This window comes from Electrophorus electricus, chromosome 3 (genome assembly GCF_041902795.1).
Source record: "Electrophorus electricus isolate QZ-2024a chromosome 3, ASM4190279v1, whole genome shotgun sequence".
In the NCBI taxonomy this organism is placed as follows: domain Eukaryota; kingdom Metazoa; phylum Chordata; class Actinopteri; order Gymnotiformes; family Gymnotidae; genus Electrophorus; species Electrophorus electricus.
In genome coordinates this window covers 40,704,491-40,711,990 of record NC_137499.1, presented here as the reverse complement: position 1 = coordinate 40,711,990, position 7,500 = coordinate 40,704,491, and the positions used below count along the sequence as shown (strand labels likewise).

Genomic DNA, 7,500 nt, shown 5'->3' with positions numbered 1-7,500 from the left:
GGTGCGAGCCCATTTCAGATATGGCTCGTGATGGTTTAAGAAAGGCTGGTATGATTCTGAACAGACACACACACTGGTGGCTTGTCTTTCTGTAAACCTCTGCCTCTCCAGGCACAGCGTGCGCAGTAATGTTTCTCGGAAGCATTGCATTGCTGAGGTGTAAAACGTTCGAATTTGATCCTTCTTTTATTTACTTTTAACTGCGTGTGCGCAATAAGAGATTTTGAACTCAATAGTGTATCACTTTACCGAGTGTTCGTTAAGGATGTGAGGCATGGAACCTGGAAAAATTGGATGCTGGGCTTGACAAGATAACTAACCTGCACAGTGCATTGCTAAATAAAGATCAAATAACGTGAGCAGCAATACATTAGCCATCTGAGAGAATGCAAAAAAAGCTGAAGTTGAAAATCAGTTACCCACCTGAAAATTAGTTGCAAAAAGCTTACCTAGAACCCTAAAGCAGAGAAGGCACACACACACCACACATAGCAATGACTAGAAGACAAGGGCGTCTGCCACATGTAGAGGTTGCTCTGTCATGTACTGGCATTTCCATGTACTAGATATTAGCATATGCAGTGCATATTTATAATATTTCATAATATTCCTTCATAATCTCAGTTTCAAGCATTTGTCACACGCACGCACACGCCATCCATTGAGGTCTTCGAACCAGAGGGCTGTGAGTGTCATTTTGGATGAAAAACAAATTAAAGTTCTTGATGAGATTTGTCTAATGGCAAAAAGATCAGACCCAGATATTAAACCAGTTTTTAATAAACTATGAAAACGTGTGTTAATAAACACAGACAGGACAGTGTACATCTGAAATTTGTTTGTGCTCTCTTGTAAGATGTGTCAAAGGTCACACATACACCCTCAACATGCTCTCCTGAGCGAATATGCTGCCATGGTGTGGTGACATCACTGCTCTGAGACTGGCAATGATGTCATCTTCCATGGGGAGAGAGGGAGGGGCGGGTGGGCGTTGCAGAGAGCATGGAAATGACATCACACCTTACAGGTTCCCCTTTCTGCAAATTAGATCAGGTCACATGGGTGGTATCAGCCTTATGTTCCAGTAAGCAGATCTTTGGCACGGTTACTTTTGGCTGCAGGGATGATACAAAATAGACTCTGGAAGAAAAAAAATGGTTGTGAGTCCCACCAAAATCAACAGCATTTCAGCGAGAGTTCTTGATAGACACTGCCATGGGTTGCCCAGAACTAATATATCCAGGTCTGTGAAATTTTAGTTTCCAGCAATACATCAGCTGTGTCCAGTAAACGCAGGACTATGTTGATGCCTCAGTGTGTCTCTCGGCTATTTATACAACACACAGAGATGCTCCCTCATACATTCTCTCTCCCCCCCCCTCACCATACCACACCTCCCTTGTCCTGGCTCAGCTGGCCCAGCAGGTAGATGGCCCTGCTGTGCTGTCAGGTAAGGGGCCTTTCTCACACATGCTGTTGTATGTCTCCCTCTCTAACATTCAGCAGTTAATGGCAGTGCAGGTTTAGTAGTTAACGGCTGCACAGGTTCAGTAGTTAACGGCTGTGCAGGTTCAGTAGTTAACGGCTCTGCAGGTTCAGTAGTGAATGGCGGTGCGGGATCAGTAGTGAATTGTGCAGGTTCAAATGGCTGTTCTGGTTCTGGTTCTCACAGAGGGAGGTTTGGGAAGTGGTCTAGGGATATACTACACTCATATGCCATGTATGGCTGGACTAGACGGTGTGGTGCTGCATTGTAGGAGTTCTATAGATACTCTAGTACTGCCTCTCCTTCTATATTACTGATACACTTTCTGTTCCCTGGTCCAGAGTTCCTCAGTCCAGCCCATTGGGGTAAACACATAGTCCGCATTCTTGCTCTGGTTGACTTTGTCATACTTGGACCAGGTAATGAACTCATCAGCTGACTAATGTGGAAGTCTGAACAGACCAAAATTATGCTCTGCTCTGCTAGGGAACTGGACTGACAAGCTCTAGTGTACGTAGTACCAGGAACTGGACAGAACCTCTAGTGTACATAGTATCAGGGACTCGACAGAACCTCTAGTGTATGTAATATCAGGGACTGGACAGAACCTCTAGTCTTGCGTGGTATCAGGTAAATCCCTACACACATCAGCATCACAGGGTTCTTCCAGAAGGTTCTGTTTGTTTTCTGTGCAGTGTCTTGTACTGATCTCTGTGAAGCCAATTAAAAGATAACTTAAGGGAGCACTACTGTGAAGCACGTTTAGTGTGGTATGGGAGTGAAACCCTCAGGCCTAAGCTCTCATTGACCTGCCACCTGTTCAGTACCTGGCTGCTCTATAATGAAGTCTTGTCTGAGGAACAGAGCCCCCATTCCTGCAGTGAGGTCCTGTGAGCTCTGCTAGACAGACCTAGTGCAAGTTTACACCTTAATATGAGATTTATGTTTTGTTAAAACCACCAGCCAAACTGAGCAAACTGAAGCCAAGATATGGAACAGCTACATAAACTAAAACAGTAATGACCTTTCAGTTTGATTAAAATACAGTTTCATCATTTAACTGTAAGAACCATGTGACTGTTGCATTTGACTTTTTACAGGTTGTTGAACAGCACTGAGGTATAGACGTGTCTGGAGGGAGGGTTGGTAGCCGAGCCACACCAGGCATTTATCTTTACTCAGACATTTGTGATGTTTGTGGTTTACACAGGGCAAGTTTCAAGTTTCAAGTTTCAAGTTTGGTTTATTCATCACATACATAGTCATATACAGTATAACTCGCAGTGAAATGGTGGAGAGTGCTCTGTCCAAACTGAGGAAAAGAAAACAGGGGTGCATAGAGACATGATAATCCTGTTAAAAATGTTCGGCTCACTAGTACCTGTTCCTCTGTGCTCCATCAGTGTCACCTCTACAGTGAGCATCTCGCAAACTATGTAAAGCCCTGTCTGTCTGTCTGTCTCTCGCTCTCTCTCTCTCTCTCTCTCTCTCTCTCTCTCTCTGTCTGTCTGTCTGTCTGTCTCTCTCTCGCTTAACAGACTCTTAACAGAGTCCACAAGAAATGTAGAGCATATTGAGGCTCTCAGAGTAAAAACAGTGGCACTAGCCGACCTGCGTGGGGTAAAGGTACTGGGGGCCCTGGTCCATTCTCGTTTTCAGAATGTGACACAGATGGACACTTTCTTTGTTGAAGAGCATAAAAATGGTCAAAGGAGATGGATACATGCCTTGACGTTGGAGTCTGATACTGTACTCTCAGATCCTTTGGAGATTTGTAGGGGAACAACACAGTCTTACAATAGGATGAATACCATTGAACATAGAACACACAAAAAGTATATTTTTAGATGGTCTTCCACAGGTAGAAGAAGAGGCCATCTTGGGTCCTGAGGGGCTGCTGTCCCTGGTGGAGTTGTAGGATTCCCTTCAGGGAATGAAGAGCCCCAGGTACTGCTGGACTGCCAGTGGAGTTTTATATTTATGGCACTTTGCTAACACTTCTATCCAAAGTGACTTAGAATTACAACTGAACACAACTTGAGTAATTGAAGGTTAAGGGGTTTAGGGGCCCAACAGTAGAACAGCAGTGGCAACTTGAACTGGCAACCTTCTGATTACTAGTTGAGTACCTTAACCACTGAGCTACTGTGGTCAGAGAGGATGTGCTGGAAGTTATGAATGACAGTCTTATGAAAAGGAGGCTGCCATCAAGCTGCTGTAGGGCTAAGAAAGGAGATTTACAGGAACTGAGAAACTGGAGACGTGTTTCACTGCTCTGTTGTGATTATAAGTTGCGTTCAGTAGCCTTGGCCATCAGCCTAAAGAAGGTGATGGACCAAGTGATCTATCCTGACCAGACCATCTATCCTGTGCACCAGGCAGGTCTATTTTTGATAATATAACTTTACTTTGGGATCTTTTGGAAATCTCAAGAATATTGGTCCTGGATACTGGTCTGATTTCTTTGGACCAGGAAAAGCCTTTTGACAGGGTTGAACATGAATATCTATGGAAGGTCTCATAGCCAAGATCTGGGTCCTGTACTGTTATCGGAGGTTTGAGTGCTGATATTGCACCCTTCATACACAGGTTACGGAGGTACCTTTCATTGTCTGCCTATGCTGATGATGTTATTGTGATGCTTACAACCCAAGCTGATGTTGATAACTTAACACACAGTAACATTTTGGTAAAATTGCTAAAACAGTTTGGTAAAATTGCTGACCTCTGCTAAAGGTGCGCTGGAACAAAAGTGAGCCCTTGCTGGTAGGTAGCTGGCCAAATGTGACACCGTGTTTACCACAGGGGTTGAGTTGGCTTAGGAAGGAGTTAAATATTTGGGGAAAGAAAATCTGGGACGGATTGTTAGAGAAAGTTAAAGGCTGACTTAACAGATAGAACTGGGTACATCCTCATCCATCGTATAAAGGATGGGTTCTGATTTGTAACAACCCGATGGCCTTTCCTTTGTGGCACAGGTTAGTGTGCTTAGACCCTACTCCAGATCTACTGTCCAGCATACAGGTGGTGCTAGCAGACTTCTTTTGGGACAAGTTACATTGGCTCCCTCAGAGTGTGTTGTTTGTAGCTAAAGAAGATGGTGGACAGGAGCTTGCAGACTTTGCCAGCAGGGTTGCAACCTTTTGTCTTCAGTTCTTGAAGAGACTTCTCACCAGGCCAGAGAACATGGTGTGGAGACCTTTGGCCTATGCAGTGTTTTGTAGACTCAGGGGCTGGGACATGTACCTGTCATTCTTCCTAATGGTCAATAAAAAATTTGGTCTTATAAAATCTGCCACTTTTTTATTCTGGACTTTTTAAATTTTTTCTTAATTTGTTTAAGATTGAGTAGCTGGAATGTACAGCTTCTCAGTGTAGGCTCTAGAAAGAACCTTTGTTTGGAGGAGCTCGCCTGCACATCAATAGTGGGTTGGCCCGTTCCCTGGACAGAACTCTGCGCAGCACTGGACTATGGACCCTAGGGGACTTGGTAACCCTAGCAGGTCCTGAGCTGGGTGGTGTGGACAGAGTAGCTGCCCACTTGAATGTAAAGCTTTTGTGTTTCTTGTCACAACTTCTGTGTAAACTTGCATTAACAGATGAAGAGTGTGTTCAGCTCAAGTCTAACCCTGCCTACAGCGGTAGGAGTGTTGGTAGTGGCAATGACACATGCCCTATGTCGTCACTATCACCTAACTTTGGGGATAATGAAAGCCACTATTTGCAACTATCTGGTGTTGAGAACCTGGCTTTAGAGGAGGTGTCTGGGAAGACCCTCTATGGAGCCTGTGTTAAAGTATTAAATAAAGATAAACTAAATGGGAGCATCAATACGCCGTGGTGCAAAAACTGGCTCTGGGCGAAGGATTTAACTCAGTGTGGAGAAAAGGGAGTCAAAGCACTCTATAAGCCACCATGGACAAGGGCTTACGTGATCTACAGTGCAGACATTTACATGCTGCAGTAGTGGATAATGCTTTTGTTTCAGTTTTAAATCCAGCTGGGAGTCCTGGGTGTCTGTATTTTGGTGTGACAGACGGTTCCTCACTGTTTTATGGCATGGCCCAGGTTGATGTCTTTGTTTAGCCTCTTAGTAATGATTTTTAATTGGTTTCGTGTGGTTTCTACATCAGCACTCTTTATTTGTGGGTATAGTTACACACAGAAGAAAAAACAGTGTCAACTTTTGAAGTTCATTTTAGGTCAATCTAAGATGGCCGTGTAGGTCAGTAGGAAGTGTGTGACTGAGGTACAGACTGACAGCAGTACTGTACATGTGTTTAACAGATTGGTGCAGAGTTGTGGTGTTAGATTTGAAGTTTTATTTTGATATGAATGACCTGACTACTTTTGAAAATATTTGGGCTTACAGTGATGTTTTGTGCTCTGTGAAAGATGAGGGAGTGGGTTTTGGTAATTTTTTTGAGTTTTATTTTTTGTAATTGTAAGGTATGTTTGTGTGTTGTCTATTTTTATAGCGTAAATAATTTGATTTTATTGCGAAATCTCTCTCTCTCTCTCTCACACACACACTTCACCCAAAAGGCCCTTAACCCTCCTCCTCCAACCTTCACTGATGGCATTGTATATTGCACTATGTGGTATTCTCTTGGCATCCTTTAAACCCACATTCGTCCATCAGACTGCCAGACAGAGAGGCGTGATTCTTTACTCCACAGAACACGTTTCCGCTGCTCCAGAGTCCAGCGACAGCATGCTTTATACCACACCAGCTCACACTCCGCACTGTGATCAGTGAGCTTAGATTTGTGTGCAGCTGCGTTGCCATGGAAACCCAAGTTATGACGCTCCTGACAGACAGTTCTTGTGCTGAGGTTGCCTCCAGAGATGAGCTGGCACTCTGAGTGAGTGATGAAACAGAGGAAGGGTGATTTTTACACACTGCTGTGGGCTGCTGTGGTCTACTGCTTCATGGCTGAGATGTTGTTGTTGTTTTTGACAATAAGAGAACTTACAGCTGACTGGGGCAACTCCAGCAGGGTGGTAATGTCATGAACTGACTTGTGACAAAGGCGGCATCCAGCGATGCTTCAGTAGGACCCACACTAGTGTAGCTCAGTGGTTAAGCTAACGACTTGTGAGCAGAAGGTTGCCAGATCAAGTCCCTCCACTGCCAAGTTGCTGCTGTGGGGTCCCTGAACAAAACCTTTAACCCTCAATTACTCATTTGGATAAAAGGATCCGATAAATGTAAAATGCCAGTGTTTGCATGTGGAGGTTCTGTATGTGTGGTATTTATGTGGAGAGAGCATGGATCTGTATGTGTGGTATTTATGTGGAGAGAGCATGGATCTGTATGTGCTGGATTTATGTGGAGAGAGCATGGATCTGTATATGCTGGATTTATGTGGAGAGAGCATGGATCTGTATGTGTGGTATTTATGTGGAGAGAGCATGGATCTGTATGTGTGGTATTTATGTGGAGAGAGCATGGATCTGTATGTGCTGGATTTATGTGGAGAGAGCATGGATCTGTATATGCTGGATTTATGTGGAGAGAGCATGGATCTGCATGTGCTGGATTTATGTGGAGAGAGCATGGATCTGTATGTGTGGTATTTATGTGGAGAGAGCATGGATCTGTATGTGCTGGATTTATGTGGAGAGAGCATGGATCTGTATATGCTGGATTTATGTGGAGAGAGCATGGATCTGTATATGCTGGATTTATGTGGAGAGAGCATGGATCTGTATGTGTGGTATTTATGTGGAGAGAGCATGGATCTGTATGTGCTGGATTTATGTGGAGAGAACATGGATCTGTATGTGCTGGATTTATGTGGAGAGAACATGGATCTGTATGTGCTGGATTTATGTGGAGAGAACATGGATCTGTATGTGCTGGATTTTATGCACAATGAGTGTGGCTGAAACTCCTGAGAACTTAAGAGAGGTGACCTCTTTGGCCATGTAGTGGATAATTAGACAGAGCTGATCTGTTTGCTGGTATAGTTGTGTTCAGAGAAACAAGCTGTTGTTAAATAGAGGAGGTG

The 7,500-nt window shown here is 44.0% G+C and overlaps 1 protein-coding gene across 2 annotated transcripts in view; it reads left to right on the top strand.

The window, feature by feature from the left end:
• Nucleotides 1–7,500, top strand: part of mpp3a (MAGUK p55 scaffold protein 3a) — a 38,830-nt gene that overhangs the window by 1,976 nt on the left and 29,354 nt on the right. The window lies entirely within an intron of this gene.